Source organism: Cupressus sempervirens, chromosome 8 (genome assembly GCF_028749045.1).
Source record: "Cupressus sempervirens isolate cs-2001-9-10 chromosome 8, ASM2874904v1, whole genome shotgun sequence".
NCBI lineage: Eukaryota > Viridiplantae > Streptophyta > Pinopsida > Cupressales > Cupressaceae > Cupressus > Cupressus sempervirens.
Window position 1 is genome coordinate 53,628,845 of NC_143125.1, and position 22,670 is coordinate 53,651,514.

Sequence of the window (22,670 nt, forward strand, 5' to 3'; positions counted from 1 at the left end):
ACATTGTACTTGGAACTTAAACTAATTAATTTAAAAATTATTAAATGTGACTCAACGTAAACGAACTCTTGAGGAATTGAAATTGTATCTATATTTGCATATGTGTATTTGATGTGTATGTTCATATTGCTTCCGCATTAATGTTATCTTGAGGTTGTTTAAACTTCAAAATAAAAAATAGTTCAGTAAACATTGTAACATGTTAGGTTTATTTCTCTTGTGTTCTCGAGCGGGGCGTTACAATACACATACACATACACATACATATACATATACATATACATATACCTATACCTATACGTCATTATCATATTAATTTCTCTCATATAATAAAGTTATATTGCATATGTAATTATATCTTATATATAATTATATATAGCCATATTTTATCTAATTGAAGCTACCAAGCATCAACAATCAAGATCACTTGAAGTTGAATGTAGATCAATAGTGACAGCTCAATGATTTGTGTTTATGTGGTTCACACAATTCTTGTTTATATCATATCAAATTGTAATTTTTTATTGATGCTTATAGAAATGACATATGTAATTTTTATAGATTATCATGCACAATCGATGATTCAACATATGCTCAATGTCTCTCGAGAATTCTAATGTTAGATGAGTGACTTCAATGTCTACTAAGGAGGTTGCCAAAAATATGAAATGTTCTATCCATTCAAAGAGATTAGGCCACCATTTTGAGTTAGATCCATGCAGTCTCAGTCCCCATTTTGTGGCCCTAACATCTTGAGGTGTTTTTAATTAAAAAAAGTCAATACTCCTCCAAGTGAACCATACCATCCACAAGAAGAGATGTTGCAAAAAATTATTTGAGAGTATTTTTTTGTAAACCATAACCCTTGATCCACATGGAATTTTGTGGTTGAACCATCTTTTCCATGTACCCTCCATAGAACAAGTGACATAATTGGAATTAGTGAGGGAAAACTTTGAGCAGGACAAGATTGTTGAGGCACATAATTTTTCATCCTTATAGAGTCAAATATTGTGCATTAGGAAAAAAGACATTGTTGTCCTTGAGGAACCCATCACTTGTTTCTCTATACACCATTTTCTTCTACAAATAAAGGTGAAATTGTTACCTCACAACATAAGCTCACACAATGAATTTTATAGCCTACTCAACATCATTAACATATTCTACTATTTCAAGGAAGAGAATTGGGAATCATTTTTTTTTCTTTTTTATATAAATTTGGACATGAAATGACACTAGATTAATTCATTACTACAAGTACTAGGTTGTGACTTTAAAAAAATCATTATCATACACAATCTAGCCTTTTTCTAGGTGATATTCACTTTTAGATTTATGGAACTAAATATAGAAAATGCATCTTCTCATTCAACTTTGAGGTGAACCAAACATTCCACCATATTCCAAAATCTATTTTCTAGATTCAAAACTTCCAAGAGTTTTTAATTCTACTATTTGTAAATTCTAGCATTTTTATATTCTAGCAAAACAAATAGACCCTTAGTGGTATATGTAATATTTTAAATTTAAAAAATCAATTACATTCCATTAAATGCCAAAAAGGAATTTTTTTATGCACATTAGTAGAGAATTAAATTATTTTCTACTTGAATATTAAAAGATATTTGAAAAAATGTGAATATGTGAATCATCAAGACTTTGTGACTTAAATATCTCCCACTAGTAGTAATGAATTAGGGGATTGACATTTGATTATTAGCAAGAGAACCAAATAGAGGATTCATAGGGGAGCAACTCTTGAGGATCACAGTTAAAAATTTCAATGAAATGATTCAGTCTTTGAGAGATTTGTGAGCAATAAGAAAGGAAATTTTGGTAAACCCTATGATTCCTTTACTAAATTTCAAAGGCATAGAGGCCCAGGGCATCAAATGATCAAAATAGTTTTCATCTCCCATATAGAGGGCCTCACCCTAGGTTTTTAGAACACCAAATTGTAAGAATTTTCCTTAGGACAAAATTCACCCAAGACCAAGGAACTCAAACACAAGAACAACAATAGACCAAAATGAGTATGATCAAAATGATGATATAATATTCATTCAATATGGATAAAAGTACACTAGGAGTGCCTGTATATAAGGGCCTCCGAAATAATTCTATAATGCATAGGAATTAGCAACATGATAAGTCATAGAACCAAGCACATGTCCACTAGATATGGGTTATCCTCCATTAAGCACAGAAGTAAATGTAATGGTGTGAAGATAAGCCTACAAAGGTGTAGCAGCAAAATTATGTTGTAGATAGCATGTGCTAAATTAGGAGTGCAAATAATTGTGTTATCTACATGAAAACTCAATTAATTATGCAAACTCCAATGTTGTAGACACCATGTGCTGAATTAGAGCTGCTTACTCCAGTGTTGTCAACATGACAACTCATAAGAGTACGCAAACTCCTAAGTGTCTCACTTAAGAAATGATAAAATAATCCATTAACCTAAGTAAACTTAAGCAAAGTGTAATGAGTAAATACTTATTTACACTAACACCCCCCCTTAAGTGCAACTTAAGGGAATGCACTTAAGCTTATGAAAGCTATGATGAAAAATGAAAGATGGGTCCAAACTACTAGGCCATCTTAGGTACCCATGTACATAATGCAATGAAATCTCTCATAAAGCATAGAAAGAGGGAAAACCTCATGGGAAAAACCCTCCCTCAAAAAAGAGAGATGAAAAGACAAGATGCATGGATGGATGGGGTAATCAAGACCCCCCCATTAATACATACATCAAGTATATACAAAAGAGAATTATGAGAAGAATAAAACCTCGTAAGAGGAAAAAGTCCCCCTCATAAAAGAGAGGAAGAAGGAGACAAGGTAGTCCCCCCCCTAAATTTAGAGTGTCAATCAGTGATAGCTGCTCCAATACAGAAGTTGATCCAGTGTTGTTGAATAATGTTCCTCCCATTTGGAAGAAACAATGGCAAAGGTACAAATGAGATGCTTCCCCTATGTGTAGAAAGAATCTCGATGATGAATGGTGTCTCTGAAACCTACTCAATTATCTCTGTGTTGATACTGATGGTCACCCCTTACAACAGTACTAAAAAGAACAAGTGTAGATCTAGCAAGGGAAGACGTAGAACATGTCCCAAAGAACAAACTATCTCCTCAAATGATAAAGAGACCTCCTACAATTTTTATACATAAGAATCCATCATCATATCAATCTATGAAGATCGATCATCTAGAGAATGGACATGAGGGTCAGAGTGAGCCCTTGAAACAATTGAAGAGGGATCTTCTTCATCAAAGAGAAGATGTATATCATCAAATATATCTCCCAAATCTATGATGTGTGACCCCACAAACAAACCTAAAATATCTATCAAGAAGTCATCCACTAATGTTGGAGTTGGAACATAAGTTGTACCTTGTTGTTCTAGACCTATCACTGTGGCTATGAATGAAGTATTTTCCTCAACAAAGAGAAGATGAATATCATTGATGGTGTCTCCCACATCTTTAATGTGAGACTCTGTTGGTCTAAATTTTCGTATGATAAAATTCCTCTATCAAGGAATAGAAAATTCAAATTGTCTCCATTATTGGTGAATAGGATTTCTAGCTAAGTCATATTTTTGTTAGCCTTTGAAAATATTTGTTAAAACCCTATATCCTATTCCATTTAAATTTTCCCTAGCGTGAAAATTTTAAAAAATAGGAGGATAAGCGAATATTCTTTTCCTGCCTGTGTTGATTTTGTTGTTCAATCCTTGTGAAAGAAGTTTTACCCTACCATCGAACCCTTTTGAATCTATGATCATTGTTAACTCCCTATGGAAAAATTCTTGATTGTTACATATAATGAGTTAGCGAGATTGATGACACATGTCTGTGATACTGAAAAGAGAAATTTAGCACCGAGAATTGTGTTAACATGAGGTAAATTTTATCACGTGTTTTGTCCCAGGCTTGTCAATTTTAAGAATAAATGCATGTGAAGAAAATTGTGAATGGTGTCACCGGCGTCCAAGTTTTTTTGGCAATTCACTAAGTCGCTATCAAAAAAATCCATTCAACTTGCTAGTGGTGACATAGCGAATGCCTAAATTTTGCAAAAAGGCACTATTCTTTTAATAAGTTGATATGACTGTAGAAGTTCCCACATGGTATTATAAATGAGCATGGCCACCTTCTCTAACACCAGCATTAACTGGTAGCATTTTCAATCAATGTGTGTTTTGTTTTCTGTCACTGAAATTGAGAATTTGTCAAAGGTCGATATATCGCTAGCCAAAATAACACCACTTTTTCAGTAGCAACATAGCGAGGGCTAGATCATTGCAAAACACAACATTCTTTTATAACTAGAAGTGATTTTGAAGATCCCAAAGAAAATCTTGTGCAAACTTTGCATTTATTTTTGTGCAAGTGGAGCTTTATTTCCCGATGTCTATTTACTGAGAGGTCGCTAGCCAGATATTTAATGTTTTGCCAGTAGCGATGTAGCGACCCACCTGGAAGACAAAAATGTGGCAAGGCCAACAACATGTGATGTCATTAACAAAAAATAGAGTACATGTGTGTGCCAATGTGTTCAGCCATCTCAGCGACAGCAATGCATGGACCCACTCCCTAGGTATAAAGAACACAAAGAAATCTGATCATTAGATCAAACCTGGATCAAAGGCCATTGTTAATTCACTATAGAAAGATGCTTGAAAGTTAGGCATAGTGAGTTAGCGAGTGATGGCCCACCACTATGTAGTAAATTTCCATCCACAAGATCAAGTATTGATCGATGGTGCTCATTAAATCGCTATGAAGAGATGTGCAATGAATAAGTATAATGAGTTAACAAATGAGGGACCCACCATTATTTTCTTAAAATTCATTTCAAATATCTATCATACGATCAAAGCTCGATTAGTGGTTATCACTAGCTCGCTATGGAAACGTGCTCAAAAGATAAGTATAGCGAGTTAGCGAGTCGGTGACACATGTCCTTGGTCATCTATGGGCCCAATTTGAAATGCCAGCTTTGAAGGAAAGATACAAATGGAGGTAGTTTATTGGTTTGACTACCAACGTGCTAAAAGGAACATTGAGTCAGCCTAGTTTTCATTCCTTAATCGTATGATTTCAGAGATTGATAGTGCAAGTTTAAATACTAAAGGTAGTGGCACTCTGCATATTAATGAGATATGTAAATTTTTGCATGTGAAAAGAAAAAATAGAGTGTAACTGATAAGATTTTCTCAAGTTGCACCTTATGCGAATAGGATCATTTACTCAGAGGATTGTGTAGAATTTGGCACAAGTGCCAAACATCATAAAAGAACTATAGATAAGAGATTTCCAAGTGTGTATTTTACTATAGTCTCTGAAGTGTTGTAGTCTAGTTGGCCCATTGTCAGAAATGGCATGTTGAAAATGGGAGTTAGCTGCCCCTAGATATGTCAGTTTCTTAGTAAGATAATTGAAAACCGTCCAGCGTTTTCAAACACCAACAAGATGGTGACTCTGTTGGGGGCTATATTGAATCAAATTTTAGACAAACCTTGAGAATTTGAGAAGGGATTCAATACAAGAGGAGAACGGCATGAAAAATTTGCAACAGTAAGTTCTCTGATGTGTCTTTCCTATTTTCTTACTTTAAATCATGCACCCCAGTTAAGTTTGATCTATTACAGCAGTATTTTTCAAGGTTGAATAAAGATTTTGTTGCTAAGAATGTTCATATTCAGTCAAGTCAGTCAGTTGTTGCTTTCAAAATACTATTGTAATTCAAAGTCAGAATTGTTGGAAAGGGGTTTCTCTCTTTACAGTGTTTAAAAGTTTTGCAAAATTCTACAAAGTAAAATTTCAGTTCAGATCTGTAATGATGCAAATTATGTTTCAAATCTTTCTCACAAAAGTGAGTGGCAACTCTATCTAAAGGATCTCTAAACCAGTGTAGATCGATTGTATAATTGCTTTCAAAGAGTTTTTAGTTGAAATAAGCAAATCTGAAAGTTGTGTGAATTTTCAAGCAAGAAGAGAGATCCATATAAGTTTCTAAGTAGTACATTTCAAAGTGCTGGTTGATTTGTTGTTAAAATTTTTTGAAATGATAAATACAAATCACTGTTGTGATTTCATTTCTCTCCTCAAGGAGATGGTGACCCTATAAGGTTATGACCAATGGTGTGAGGAATTCATGTTAGTACCAGGCCAATCAGAAGATCAGTGGTTTCATGCAACAACACTAAAGGTATTCTCATTTTCATGAAAATTGATTGTTATACAAGTGTGTTCTCCATCAAGTGAAGTTTCAACACTGAGAATAGGAGAATGGTTTTGAGGTTATACATTTCATTAGATCAATTTTAGTTGGTTGTTTTTAAAAGTGGTGAAGTGTATTTCAAAAGTTGAAATGGGTAGAAGGGTATAGATCTGCTACAAACTATAAATTAGAAGTTGTTATAGGTGAATGAGATTGAAATTTGTTAAGAATATCAAGATTCAGTTCACCTAGGAGGCAGCTAGTTAATGAAATGCCTAGATCCATTTCTACCAAGCGATATATGCCATTGGATTTCAATGGTATTCATGGTTTCCCAAATGTCATTCCTAGTGATGTCTGAAATGCCTAAGTTTAGTGGGAACCATCTTGTTTCAGCCCGTCATCATATTGAGTTGTTCATTGATTTTATGGATGACTATGAAATTGCTCACGAGGATGTGCACATGAAGCTATTTTTTCAGACCTTAGAAGGCAATGCTAGAGATTGGTTTTCTTTTCTACCAGTGTGTTTCATTTCATCTTGGAGTGAGTTGCATTCCTCCTTCATGGAGCAATTTGGAGAACGGGTAAGTATGTCTGATTCTTATGATAAGTTTTTCAAGATCCAAATTGGGAGTGATGAAATTTTTCCTCAATTTAATGTTAGATTAGCTAGAATTTTGAATGATATCCCTGAGAGTTACAGACCTGATGATCAAATGTTTTTAGCTATTTATTTTGATGCATTTGATAAGAAAATAAATTATCTACTAAGAGATAAAGAACCACAGACATTATACCAGGCTTTTATGAATGCTAGAGATATTGAGAATACTTTGAAGTACGGATTGACTAGAGGTCATTTTGCCTTGAATGATTGCCAATATAATGTGTTTGATTGAAAAGTGGAACATAGTGTTGATATTTTAGTTTCAAAATAGAATGTCAACACCCCTGCTATAAGTTATAATCAGATTGAGAATTCAAATCAGAATGTGTGTATGAGAAAGGTTAGTTTAGTTGCAAATAGAAATAAACATATCCATGATGCTACAGCAGTGAATAATATTTTAGACTCTGATAGGTTTCAGTGACATGTTGATTTTATAGATCAAACATTAGTTACAATAGAAAGTTCTTCTCATGACAGTTATTTGTATGATGATGTTACTAATGTTTCCAATTTTGATGTTATTGATCTAACATGCCATGGAGAGTTAACACAAAGTGAAGAGCATGAATCATAGTCACCTCAACCAAAATCAGAAGAACAGAATGCACATGTTGATAATGTTTCAGTAGTAAATGGTAAGATGTATTCTTTTAATCAGTCGGATAGGCAAGAATTGAATTCTCTTATTGAGAGGTTGCATTATGTTAATAATGAAATAGAAAGATATGAATCTCAATGTGAGTATGAAGAAGTTTTAAGTCATCTTCCAAGTGATGACAATGAAGTTGTTTATCCAATGTACAATCAAGAAGCATCATATGAAGCTGATGGTGAGAGTTTTTGCTTGAATCGTAGTGAGGAAAATGACATTGTATGTTTGTCTTCATATGAGTCTGATCTTGATTGGGAGGAAGAAAGAAATGATGATAGTGGACATTCATCTGAAGCTAAAGGTATGAATTCTTCCTCTAATTCTGAAAAGGAAAGTGCATCTCATTTTTGGCGTCATACAAATCAGTTAGAAAATGAAAAATATGAAAGTGATTTATTCACAAAGTATGATGATAAAGAGATGGTGAAGTCAGTTGATGCTAATAACTTTGCATATGAAGATTTCAGGGAAGAGTTGTCAAGTGTTTTTATATTAGACAGTAAAGATTCAGCATATAATGGGATGTTTAGGAATGAATCAGGGTCTATTCGTAATGGTTATTCTAAACAAGATAATGAAGAGGATGAAATTATGGACACTATATATTTGGTAGAAGAAATAGAAAGGGAGTCTTCATATAGTTCTAACTTTTCTTCATACACTGAAATCTTCCATGAGAATAAAATGGGTAGTGAATAAAATGGGTAGTGAATTTAAAGTATATGATAACACTTTATATGATGATGCTTGTGAGGATGAGCAACTCATGTTTTGTCCTAATGTACAAAAGGGATCAATGCATGGAATCATTAACCCATTGTTTGAAGAAGACATGAAAAGTTCAAATTCAGTTGAGAATGAGTTTAATGATCATACATTATCTTACTATTGTGAGAGATCAGATTGTTCTTCTTTCGGATATGATGGTGAATGTATTGATGAGATTGCATCTTATGAAATTGATAACAAGGTGTTGGATGAAGGGGTTTTTGAAAATCAGCATGCACCTTGTAATGAATTTTATGATAAATATTCTAATGAGATAACTAACCCATTTGCTGATCTCAGAGAATCATTTGAGGATCTTGGATTAGTTTCAGTATCTAACATTGATGACACATATGAGTACCAGTCAGATTGTTCTTTAGAGTACCATTTGGATATGCATAAGGATACAAAATTTGAAGGTATGAGTGATCCTCTTCCTCAAGTTGAGTATGAAACTTTCATATTTGAAATTGATTGCATGCATAAGTCATTAAATGAAGAGGATTTTCAGTTTGGTATGTTTGAGAATGCTGATCAGAACCTTTATAATGAGCAAGTGGTTGCAAGTAAATTTAGTTTTTATATGCATTATGAAGGTGAAGTTGTAATTTTAGTTTTACCAAGGGAGTTAATTCATGATGCCAAGCTGATTGGTGAAATTGATAGAAGAAATATTTTCAATTTACCTCATGCATGTTCAGATGAGAATCAGATTTATGATAGAGGTTAAAAACTTTGTTGAATTGCAATGGCCCAGGGCCATCGTTTATGCATAATCTTAGTGGTAGTTTCTTGCTTTTGGTAAAGCTGTCAGAGAGAAAAAAAATGTTGTTAGGTGTGTGGTATGCTTTCCCTAGAGATTTGAATCCTTGCCATGCCCGCAAGGGGCATGCATCCCCAGACAGAGCCACTATTGGTCTGAATTTTCATATGATAAAATTCCTCTATCAAGGAATAGAAAATTCATATTATCTCCATTATTGGTGAATATGATTTCTAGCTAAGTCATATTTTTGTTAGCCTTTGAAATTTTTTGTTAAAACCCTATATCCTATTCCATTTAAATTTTCCTTGGCACAAAATTTTTTTAAAATAGGAGGATAAGCAAATATTCTTTTCCTGCTTGTGTTGAGTTTGTTGTTCAATCCTTGTGAAAGAAGTTTTACCCCACTGTCGAATCCTTTTGAATCTATGGTCATTGTTAACTCGCTATGGAAAAATGCTCGATTATTACGTATAGCGAGTTAGCGAGATTGATGACACATGTCCATGATACTGAAAAGAGAAATCTAGCATTGCGAATTGTGTTAACATGAGGTAAATTTTAGCACGTGTTGTGTCCCCAGCTTGTTAGTTTTAAGAATAAATGCACATGAAGAAAACTGTGAATGGTGTCACTGACATCTAAGTTTTTTTTGACAATTTTCTAAGTCAGTATTAGAAAAATCCACGTGACTTTCCAGTGGCAACATAGCGAATGCCTGAATTTTGCAAAAAGGCATTGTTCTTTCAATAAGTTGATATGACCTCAAAAGTTCCCACGCAGTATTATAAATGAGCACAACCACCTTCTCTAATAGTAGCATTAACTAGTAGGGTTTTCAATCAATGTGTGTTTTTATTTCTATCACAAAAATTGAGAATCCATCAAAGGTCGCTATATTGCTAGCCAGAATAATACCACTTTTCTCATAGTGACATAGCGAGGGCCAGATCATTGCAAAACATGACATTCTTTTATATCTAGAAGTGATTTTGAAGATCCCAAATAAAATCTTGTGCAGACTTTGCATTTATTTTTGTGCAAGTGGAACTTTATTTCCCAGTGTCTATATATCGGGAGGTCGCTAGCCGAATATTTAGTGTTTTGCTAGTAGTGATGTAGCAACCTGCTTGGAAGACACAAACATGGCAAGGCCAACAACATGTGATGTCATTAACAAAAAAAAAGAGTACGTGTGTGTACCAGCGTGTTCAACCATCTCAGTGACAGTAGTGCATGGACCCACTCCCCAAGTATAAAGCACACAAAGAGTTCTGATTGCTAGATCAAACCTGGATCAAAGGCCATTGTTAATTCACTATAGAAAGATGCTTGAAAGTTAGGCATAGCGAGTTAGCGAGCAATGGCCCACCACTATGTAGTAAATTGTCATCCACAAGATCAAGTATTGATCGACGGTGCTTGTTAACTCACTATAAAGAGATGTGCGATGAATAAGTATAGCGAGTTAACAAGTGAGGGACCCACTATTGTTTTCTTAAAAGTCATTTCAAATATTTGCCATACAATCAAAGCTAAATCAGTGGTTATCACTAGCTCGCTATGGAAAGGTGCTCAAAAGATAAGTATAGCGAGTTAGTGAGTCGATGATACATGTCCTTGGTCATCCGTGGGCCCAGTTTGAAATGCTAGATTTGAAGGAAAGATACAGATGGAGGTATTTTATTTGTTTGACCTCCAGCATGCTAAAAGGAACATTGAGTCAGCCTAGTTTTCATTCCTTAATTGTATGATTTTAGAGATCGATGGCATAGGTTTAAATACTGAAGGTAGTGGCACTCTACATATTAATGAGATATGAAAAGTTTTGCATGTGAAAAGAAAAAATAGAGTGTAACTTATAAGATTTTCTCAAGTTGCACCTTATGCGAATAGGATCATTTACTCAAAGGATCGTGTAGATTTTGGCACGAGTGCCAAACAACATAAAAGAACTATAGGTAAGAGATTTCCAAGTGTGTATTTTACTATAGTCTTTCAAGTGTTGCAGTCTAGTTGGTCCATTGTCAGAAATGGCATGTTGAAAATGGGAGTTAGCTGCCCCTAGATATGTTAGTTTCTCAGTGGGATAATTGAAAACCCTCCAGCATTTTCAAACACCAACAAACTCCATGAACAACTTTGCAATGTTTGGAAGGAAGTAGTCCCATGAACCTAAAGTAGGAAGACATGTAATTTCCTATTGTACTAAATCTAAAGCATCTGTGGTTGGAATTGGATTACTAGTATCAAGAGGAGCATCAAGACGTGTGATCTCATCTAGAGTTAAGGAATCAATATTGAAGTTGCTAAAGATAGAATGTCCTCTGGAAATGGAAGAATTAATGGATCTCCATATGCTTCCCAAATAGCCATCCAAACATCATGAGGAAAACTAGCCATAAGAAGAGGAGCAAAAGATTCCTTACTCATTCTTTGATACATATAGTGAATAAGATGATGAAGATAATCTATCCAATTTGGATGAGGTGGCAGTATCTTCAAGCAAAGATAAGGAATTGCATCTCAATGCTCTCTTAGATGATCAAGCAGGGTGTCAACTTTAGTCTTAAACTAGATTGACATATGTGACAAGATGCCATGAGATCAATAAATGTAACCCCCCAAAATGCAAAAATATTCGATCAACCCCCCTAATGTGTGATTTGACACTTAGTGTGATAGCCACATGCCAATTTAGGCCCTATTTCTAAAAGTAGTATTTCTATCCATAGAACCTATAATCTAATTCTAGATCTAGAAAGGAGACAAAAAAAATGCACTTTCAAAAAAAATGGAACCTGATTATGTGTCTAGATGAGCCCGTGCTAAGCATTTGAAGTGGCAAAAATTGGAATTTTTGAGTTGCAAAAAAATTCAGTAAGAGGGATCTCAAACCACCTACATCAATGTCTTGATCATGAAATTCTACCCCAAAACAAAAAAATTGCTCACAAAAAGGAGTCCATATGAGGGAGATATCATTGTTTAAAAATCATTGCTGTAATTATTTTTCCTTAATCATAGTTGTTGCACCTCTAAAAATCAAATGGCTCTAGATTTTTCCTTGGATGTCTGATTTGCATGAAACAAAATCCAATTTGAGGATTTTTTGACCTTTTGAAAGTGATGCAAATATTTGATTTGCACCAACAAGCTTCAATCTTTGCCTGCAAAAATATCTTCTACTAGCTCGATGGCCAAAAATTTCTTAGAAAATAATGTAGATAAAAAAAAATAGCAAAGATTCAAATGATAAAATATGTAGATCTAAAATTTAAATTTAGAGATATGAAATGATCATACCAATTTTGCAAATCAGGCCTTCGGATTGCCAATTTGCAAAAAAATATTGCCTTAATTTTGACTATTGCTAGATAAGCAAATTTATAGTCAAATTTCATCGAATCAATGTTCCAGATGCAATGGTCAGGTCCACTTTGGCTCTAGACACTCCCAATTTCTATGGATTCTCTAGATCTGGGTTGAGGTGCTAGAGAAAGAATGGTCTTGAATGGTTATGTAAAGAGAATCTCCCTTAGCTCTAATACCATGTAAGAATTTGGTATAGCTCTGATACCATGTAAGAATTTGCCTTAGGGAAAAATTCACCCAAGAGCAAGGAACTCAAACATAAGCACAATAGTAGACCAAAGAGAGTATGATTAGAATGACAATATAATATTCATTCAATATGGATAAAATTACACTAGGAGTGCTGTATATAAAGGCCTTTGGAATACTTCTAGAATGCATAGAAATTAGCAACATGATAAGTCATACAACCAAGCACATGTCCACAAGATATGGGTTATCCTCCATTAAGCATAAGAGTAAGTGTACTGGTGTGAGGATAAGCCTATAAAGGTGTAGCAAAAAAATTATTTTGTAGACAACATGTGCTAAATTAAGAGTGAAAATAACTATGTTGTCTACATGACAACTCAATTAATTATTCAATCTCCAGTGTTGTAGACACCATGTGCTGAATTAGAGTTGCTTACTCCAGTGTTGTCAACATGACAACTCATAAGAGTATGCAAACTCCTAAGTGTCTCACTTAAGAAATAATAAAATAATGCATTAACCTAAGTAAACTTAAGTAAAGTGTAATAAGTAAATACTTATTTACACCAACACAAACATCATGCAAATAATGTAGATAGGGTTCTTTTGGCTAATAAACCATCAAATGAAAATTTATGAGTACTTGGGTCATTTATCTCACTTTCTCAAAACCTATTTTTGAGAGTGACACCAATTGTGTCAACCTCAATTCCAATAACATTTCATCTATTCCTATATTGAAAAGTTTACTAAAATGATAGCAAGTCCTTTTGGAGAAATCTAACAATAATAGAATTGGTCATCTTCAAAACCCTAACAATGAAGAAACAAACACAAAATCTCTTCTTGAATATAGGGTTTTGAGGGAAAATCTACAACCAATATATTTAATGTTTATTTCTAATAACCTTGAGAAGATTATATTGTTGGCTAAGTGATGTGAGGAAATTCTAAAAATGGAATAGGTATAATGCTAGTAGAATACCTCATTCCAAAATCGAGTATGCATTTCTCACCTTGCAAGAAAAATCATTCTAATTAAGTGCAAATAAATGGCTTAAAAATAATATCTATTATCTGGTACTAATCTCTTTTTTAATGGACATGGTTTTTAATTTTCAACTAGTTTTTACATTTTGATGCATTTTTAAATCAATTGGCCATAAATACTATCTAGTTTATGTTATAATGATTTTGAATAACTAAGATGTGGGTGAGTGGGGGGGGGAGGGGTTAGTTATCCTTAGGTCTAGATGTACCAATTCAATTTTTAATAAATTCAAACAACTTAATCAATCTCAGACACCCAGTCAATCTATATAGAATATCATTAGCAAATCAACTTTTCATATAATTACTTGACTTTTTGTCTCCTATATGTGTGAGCTGCTAGTAAATTCACTAAAATAAAAATTATAGCATGCATAACAATAACATCCACACATGAAAATGACACTTTGACAATAGTATTTAATGTAGAAACCTAATTAGGGAAAAACCACCAAGTAACATGCGACCAATTGTCCACTCTTCTAAAGTGAGCTTGGTTAAGAGCCAACCCTCTAAAGGTTATATAAAACAATGTTAAATGTGACCCTATTAAATTATTTAATAACCTTGCTAGAAGTGTCCTTGTTAGAGGACATTGGATCATTCTATTATAATATCACCATGATTAAAGGATTTACAAAATAATTGTTAGGTCAACCTTGATTAAAGGATTGACTAATAAAATAGTTAGAATATAATAGTAGGTTTGATCTATAGAATACAACTCACTTTTCAAATTTAGATCTTTGTATGCTCATCCACTAGTTCATTGACTCACATCCATTCACATCTACATCACTGATATGCTTGATATTTCCTCAAGAAATCTCTCTTCACCAAACTCTTCACACTTCTTCTCTACTACTCGGATCTCCATAGATTCTCCTTCAGATCACCAATCAACAATGAACCAACATTGGAAAAACATCTCTTATGCCTCCTTAAATAGGTAATTTTGATATTCTTTCACTTAAACATCACCATTGATCTTAGGGTTAGGTCAAAATCATCAAACCCTTCCATCATTTTGTTCTCTTTATTCTTCTAGAAACTTCTAATCAAATAATTTCCTTTGATCACATAAAAAAATCTCCTGGTGTGTTAAATTTGTCACCTCATTAATCCTTATCTTCCATGCCTTTGAATAATTCAATATTCCAATTGTGTTAGCCTCAAATTCAATTCTTTTCAAAATGTAACTTATTTGTCACACAATAATCACTGTGTTCCTCTTCTTAGTCATCATTATATAGCTTGAAATAAACTATATTGTCTCACTTGGCATCAACAAGCTTGATCAACCATTACTATGTTTTGTTTCTACTAACACTTCTTCATATATTTTTTCAAAAATAACTAACACTCAACTTGAAGTTTTTTTTTTGGCTTCTAAATAAGTTCCTTAATATTTTACTTCATCTCCTTAATTGATCAACCAATAGCAATACTCAAGCAAGCTTCATCCAACTATCTTCTTCACTTTATGTATTGATTTAACAAAATATTATCTTGTTAAGGACTAACTTATCAAGTTCGCATTGTATTTCCATGATACTTAAGTTCTCATCACTCAAAAACACTCACTAGATCACCTTGCTATATCTTCTTCTCAATTTTGCTTCATCAATCAAATGATATTTCACTCTACACTTATTAGTAAATGTCTCTCTAGTAGGCTTGAAACTTTGTCTTACCAATAGGTTTGACATCAATGACAATGTAATAATTGCTCCAATTATAGTTTCCAACAATTTAACCTAGGTTACCCTTTTGTAGAAGTTAGGAATCAAGATGTTCTTAATATTATTTGTAATATTCCAAGTTCTTGTAAGAAAATATTAAATAGAGAAAGGAAATTAAATCAATCCAATTGAGTCAAGTGTGAAATAATATTACCATTAAATAACCAAATTCCAAGAGCATACACTAATGTAGAGCAATAAAGGAGACAAATATTTTAAAAGGGGAAAGTAAAGAAAATCCCTTGTGAGTATTATGAATGAAGGAAAAATCCTATGGAAGAGAGAGAGAGAGAGAGAGAGAGAGAGAGCTCATTATGATAACATCAATGTGATTTGTATAGAAGACTGAGAAGGAGGCATCTCTTTTATAGGGATGAGAAAGAAGTCACATTTGTAAATCCAACTTCTATGAATGCCACATTCATAATAAGTGTGTGCAAAGTGTCAAGATCCTCTTAATAAGGATAAACTAATTTCCTTTCTAAAAGGAATTACAAAATGAATTATTCTCACATATAGAATAAAGGAGAAGTAAATTACATGTCCTTCACATTTTTACAAGAGGACAAACTAAATGTATGGATCCTTGGAATATCACAAATTAAATACATCCAAGGAAAGATTAATATTTCTAACACCCATCCTTAATCTTTACTTTGGGAGTTTACATCAATGCATTGTAAACCAAATTTTTACAATGAAATTGAAATCTCTCTTTAGAGAGTGGTTTCGTCAAAATATCAAACACTAATAAGAGACACTAAATCTCTCTTTACAAAATGAATTATCATCACATGTGGACTAGAGGAAAAGTATATTACATGTCCTTCACATTTGTACAAGAGGACAGACTAAATGTATGGATCCTTGGAATATCAAAAATTAAATACAGCCAGGGAAAGAATAATATTTCTAATACACCTCCTTAATCTTTACTTGGGGAGTTTACATTAAGGGGTTGTAAACCCAAATTTTTACAATGAAATTAAAATCTCTCTTTAGAGAGTGGTTTTGTCAAAATATTAAACACTTGATCTTCACCCTTGAAATAAATAAATATAACTTTCTTTTCTTAAACTTGTTCTCTAATGAAATGATGTTGGAGAGAGATATGTTTAGTCCTTTCATGAAAAACTAGATTTTTGGCTATGGTATAGAGTTTTAATTGTCACAATATAATGGAATAGGTTCTTTTTGAGGTAGACCCAAATCTTCAAGTATCCTTCTAATCCATAAAGCCTCCTTAGATACATTAGTACAACCTTTTTGTTCAAATTCAGTAGATCAAAGGGAAACATAATGTTCTTTTTTACTTTTCCAAGAAATTTCACTTGAACCAACAAAGAAACAATACACAGAAGTAGATTTCTCATCATTGGGATCTCCACCTCGATCAAAATTAGTATATCCTTGTAAAGTAAAATCATAATTTTCATCATAAAATAATTCCATATTAGTTGTTCCTTTGATATACATTAATATTATGTTAGCAACTTTAAAGTGTGTTTGTTGAGGTTTGGATATAAACCTTGGAACTAAACTAGCACTATAAGTAATATTTGTAGACAGCTAAAAACCTTTAGAAAATAAAGTATTTTTATTTTCTGAAAAAGTCCCGATGACATCATCATTTATTAATTAATTAATTAATTAATTTTTATGCCATTAAATCCCTTTATCTTAATTAAAAATATTTAATTAAGGAATCCCTCCCAAAAATGTTTAAATCTTATTTAAACATTATTTCCTTATTTATTAATTATTTAATTAATAAATTGACCAAAAATCCCAAAATAAATAATTTATTTATTTTTTCCCAAAGCTTGGCCAATTTCTTTATGACCAATAACCTCTTCCAAAATCTTCTAATCCTTCTTTAATTTCGATTAAAGGCTAATCTCATCATTTCCTACCCCTAACCCCAACTCAAAATATTTAATTAAAATTAAATATTAATCCTCATGTTTATTAAAAAAGTTTTAATAAATATCTCCTCAACCCAAACCCTTGAAATAAATAAAACTTTATTTATTTCCTAAAAATCTAATTTATCCTCATCCTAAGAAGTTCTAGACTCTTCTAGAAAGTCTTCATCCTCATCCTAGGAAATTCTAGACTATTCTAGAAAGTCTTTATCCTCATCCAAAATCTAGACTCTTCTAGAAGATGTCTTTAAACCTAATCCTAATCCCCTCCTAACCTTGTCACATTTCCTAAACATGGGTTAAAACTTACTAACCCAAGCCAAAGTTAACAAATATCTCCTCCTTCACCCACCCTCATTAAATGCCATCCACTTGCCTATCCCTAAGCTAATCCTAAACCATCCTAATCCATCCTCTAATCATTTGCACAAGCCTAAACAAGCTTAAAACCTTCCTAATCAAGTCCAAGTCGAAATTTCTCTCATCACCCTCAAAATATCTCAACCATAAAATTTTATGAAGTCCACTAGGTCATAAATGACTCTTACAAGCCCTTTTATTGCTCTTACAAGTCATTATGAGGGTCTTTATGAAGATTTTATCCCTTGAGCCTCCTTTTTTGACTCATCCTTCCCCTTTCCTCCATCCTCTCACCATGTGACATGTGTCACTCCTTGATTGGCTATAAAGAAGCACAATCCATGTGCTCTCCTCTCATGCAATCCGAGCCCTCCATAAGCTTTTTCCCATCCTTGCATCTTAGCCCTCAAACCCTCAAGCCTCTTGCCTATAAATTGGATCCTTCCCCTTTGCAAAATAACACAATCCATGAAGTAAAGTCATAATGCCATTTTGAGAAGCCATCTTACATCAAAACCATACACTCACACCCAAATTCCAACTCCATTTGAAGCCCTTTTTGAAGCATAAGCTTGAGCATACATCCTATCTATTTAGACAAAGCTACTCAACAAGAGAGCTTATCATTGAGAGAGCCCATTAATGGCTCATATTCTCAATTGAGAGTTCATCTTATTCTATCTTGAAGTTTATGAATTTTGTTTAGTTTGTAGAAGCTTTATTTAAATTTGGTTTCTATTAGCATACTAACATTTCTCATATACATTTTGGTACGCCCGGTGGGACCCCGCATGGGTCATCTTCATTAGCTTTTTTAGTCAAGTTTTGTATGTTATTTGCTGATTTTGGCTAATTTTTCTTGTTTTTGTGATTGGTAGGATTGTATAAATTGGTTTTGTAGGTCCACATGAGCATGAAGAAGACAAAGGAACTCATAATCTATCTCATAGTGTTTGCAGATTTTTCAAGCTTATAGGTGGACAAAGAACTTGAAATTCTTTGTCCTCTTCTTGTCTATATTCTTATTATTCCATCTAATTCTTCTTCTTCTTCTTGTGGGAGATCTTGGCCATTTTTTTTTTTAAGGAAGCAAAATCATACACACTTCTTTTTAGTGCTTAAAATGAACCCCCAAATCATACTTAAATCCATTGAAAAATTAAAAATTTGCAAGAAAGAAAAAATATTTTAACAAGTAAAACTAAACCAATATAATCATTTGCATCCTTGCAACATCAAGATTTTAGATGCATTCATGCAAAATTAGGAACACTTCATTTTTGGGAATTTAAAAAGAACTTCAAGTTTCCATTTCAAAAGGTTCAAAATCAACACTAAGTGCACACTAAAGTTCTTTTAAAAAAATTTCATGAAAACTAAGAGTCCTAAATGGTTGCCAAAAATTGTCCTAAAAGCTTTGTTATTTGTTCCAAAAAAATGTCTTATTGCAAAATCTTGAATGTTTCTTAGGATTTTCATGCATCAAAACAATCTAGGAATATCATTTTTGGGCTAAAAATATGCAAACTAGAACACAAAATCTTGAATGAAAACCAAAGTCCAAAGAGTCATTTTCACTTTTGAGTCCAAAACAATCTTGAATGATCTAAGGTTAAAACAAAGCACTTCAAAGTTCTTAAAACAACACACAAAATCTCAATCTTGAATGCTCAAAAGAAAACACTTGAATGTTTAACCACTTTTCTTTGAATGCATGTTGCTAAAATCACTCTTGAATGCCATGGATTAAAATCAAATTTTCCTTGAATGCATGATTAAAACAACAAATCCAATCTTGAATTCTAAGGATAAATTAACCATTGCAATATCAAACACTTCATTTGGAGCTTCTAAAAATTGAACAAAACAAATCTCTTTTCCATATGCAATCTAGGTAAAGTTTGATTTTTGGACATTTAAGAAACCTTGTTAAGTTAAAATACAAATTTGCAAAAATAAATTTGAGTAGTTCCTTGGACTCACCTCTTTTCTAATCACCCATCAAATATTAACCATTGGTTGCAATCTCAGCGCCATTTATGGGGATGGGTCTACTTGAAAAAGGTGTTAAATGTTCCACAATCTAACTCACTCACTTGGTCTTTGAATGTTTGCTTTAACTTTATCAAAATTCTTAAATGATCAAAACTCTAGATTAAATCGATCACACTTCAAGTTTGGGCACTAAAATTGAACAACAACTAACGTGGAGAGCCTCCGGGCACGTGCTTGAAATCGAATCTCACACACTTTTGTTTTGGGCTTAAAACAAACTCACACTCAATCTTGAATGCCTTAAAGAAAATTAATTGATACTTGACGTGGAGGGCCTCTGCGTGCGCGAGTTTTCTTTTGTTGACCCTAACTCTTCTTATTGTTTGCATTCTTCGATCGATTTACTTTTGTTGGCGCTTCAAGTTGGAATTGAACATTGTCTCTTAAACATGAGTGCTTGCGAAGTCTAGATTAGCACACATAAGAGTCAGTTGGTAAAAGAACAAGCGTGTTTTTTAGCCCAAGGTCATCCAAGTCTTCTCTCCCCTTGTCGTCTTTCGAGGCCATCTTGGGTGCATAAGATTAGGATCCAAAACCTTGTTTCTTTTTAGGAGGCCTGCTTGGGGATTTCATCACGCCTTGGATGACCTCAACTCCAGCGTTCTGGTGGAGTATAAGAATTGGGAGGTGAATCGAAAGACACCTCTCTTGGGATCAAGATTTTGTCACTCGGGCTAAGCCTCAAGGAACTTTATACCGTTGAGAAGTGAAAGAGGAGAAGTGGGTTACCGCTCCTCTCGGCTATGTGACATCTTTTTGGTCTCATCTACGGATTTGGGCCTCACGTACCTTGGGTATATCTAGGACTCCTTAGCTAAACCAACTGCCAACCTTGTAGACAACCATCTAGGATGTTAATGTATTTGAGGTGACTGATCGAAACATTTGTAGAACACACACACTCTTTGGAGCAAGTATCACTTTCTGAGAATCAAAAAATTCTATCTAGTTGTTTCTATCTATTGCTTGATCTTTTATTTGTTGAATGAATGTTTGCCAAACTTGGTCAATCCTAGCTTAGGGCATACTTAGCATAGTCATTACCTATTCCAAAAGTTGAACGAGTTGAAGCAAAACAACCAAGATCTCTCAAAGCCAAGCAGATTCAAAAATTGATGTTAGAGCAACCCAAACCCAAACAGAAGTTCCAAAAAGTTAAACTCAAACCATCTCTAGCATACCAAGAACTTTCAGCCAAGAGAAAAGAAATAACACCAAGCCCACAAATTTCCAAACTCCACAAAGCAGAGGACAAAGCTACCGACGAAGCACTTCAAGAGGCCTGGTTAGAGCGCACCATCAAATTTAGCCAACATCCAGGAGTTAATCCTGCTTATGCCTTACCAACTAGGCATGATTTCTATGATTAGACACCCTTGTTTCTCCACATCTTCTTGGATTAGCTTCACTTTAGAGTCATCTTTGTAGAAAAGTCAGCCATCTTAGGTTATCCCCTTAAGCATTATTAGCTCATCCATCTCATTTAGAATCAAACCATCTAGCCAACAATCAAAACCTCACATCCAAGCCTTCAAAATTGTTGTCACTTTTGCCAAAAGTTTGCCACTCCTAAAATCTTCCAAATCCATCAATCTCACCAAGGTTATCCCTTTGATAGAGCTTTGTCTAGGGTAATCCAGCTTTGTCACTTGTTATCCCTCATCACCTTGAGCTAAAGGTTGGGATCCACAAGTGGTCAATCTCGTGTTCTTCCTAAAGGATCATCAGTCTATCCTTAAGTTGACACAATCACCACCAAGCTTGCACATAGGAAAGCAGACCTTTCGTGCTTTGGCAACATATCTTTGAAGTTAGAATCTCCAACCCAATCCTCCTTAGGTTTTTTCATATAGCTTTGCCTTAATCTAGGAAATCATTTGCATAGAGAAGCCTTCCACCTTTTGCATCCATCAGCATTATTGCATCTCATCCCTAGGAGCATTTTTCATGCCACTCGTCACTCGCTTAGCCAAGAAGAAAGAAACAATGGAGCCCTATCATTTGGATCGAACAACCTCACCCCCCTTGAGCACTCAGCCATCTTTCAACCTAGAGAAAGCTATGCCATTATGTACTGACATTCAAGCTTTCATGAACCAACCAGGAAATGCAGTATTGGTAAATGCCATTATAGACAAGAACAAAGAGACAATCATGGCTAATTTTCGAAGGGAAAATGTAGGAACTTTTGACTTTGGAAGACCCCCTCCATTATCAGATCCATCTCACCCATTGTTTGGGCAGCTACCACCACCCATAGGCTCTTATGATCCAAATTATCCTCAATATATGCCAAAAGAAGAGCCTCCAGCCAATCCATATTATCCAACAGACCCAAACATACCATCATCCACCCAAGTTGAAATCTCCATGCTGCAAGCCAACCCATCCACCACCACTCCATCCTTGGTTCATATCTCTCTGCTCCAAACCCCCTTTACCCAAAACAGCTCACCGTTCACCCTTTTCACTATTGCTGCTGCTGCTCCCCAACCCAGCCTTCCAAATCCACCCATCTCCCAAATCAGTGCTAGCATCTTTGGGCAACCTCAGCAATATACAACAGGGATGCCACCCATGGGGCCAAGTAATCAACCTTTCATCACCCCCAGCTTGTTCACTGCAGCCCAAAGCACAATCCCATCATTTCCATTAGGTTTTGGGAGCTCAATACCATTAGCCACAAATCTACAAGCTACTACCCTCACTCCACAAAGCTATCAAATCCCACAAGCTACTACCAATTTTCTACCAAACTCCCAAGTGACCCCAGCCCCTGCCACCACTCTACCAAGCTTCCAAATCCAACCACAAAGCTATCAAACCCCATCAGTTCCATTCCCAAGCTTTCAATTCCCACCACCTCCACCACCA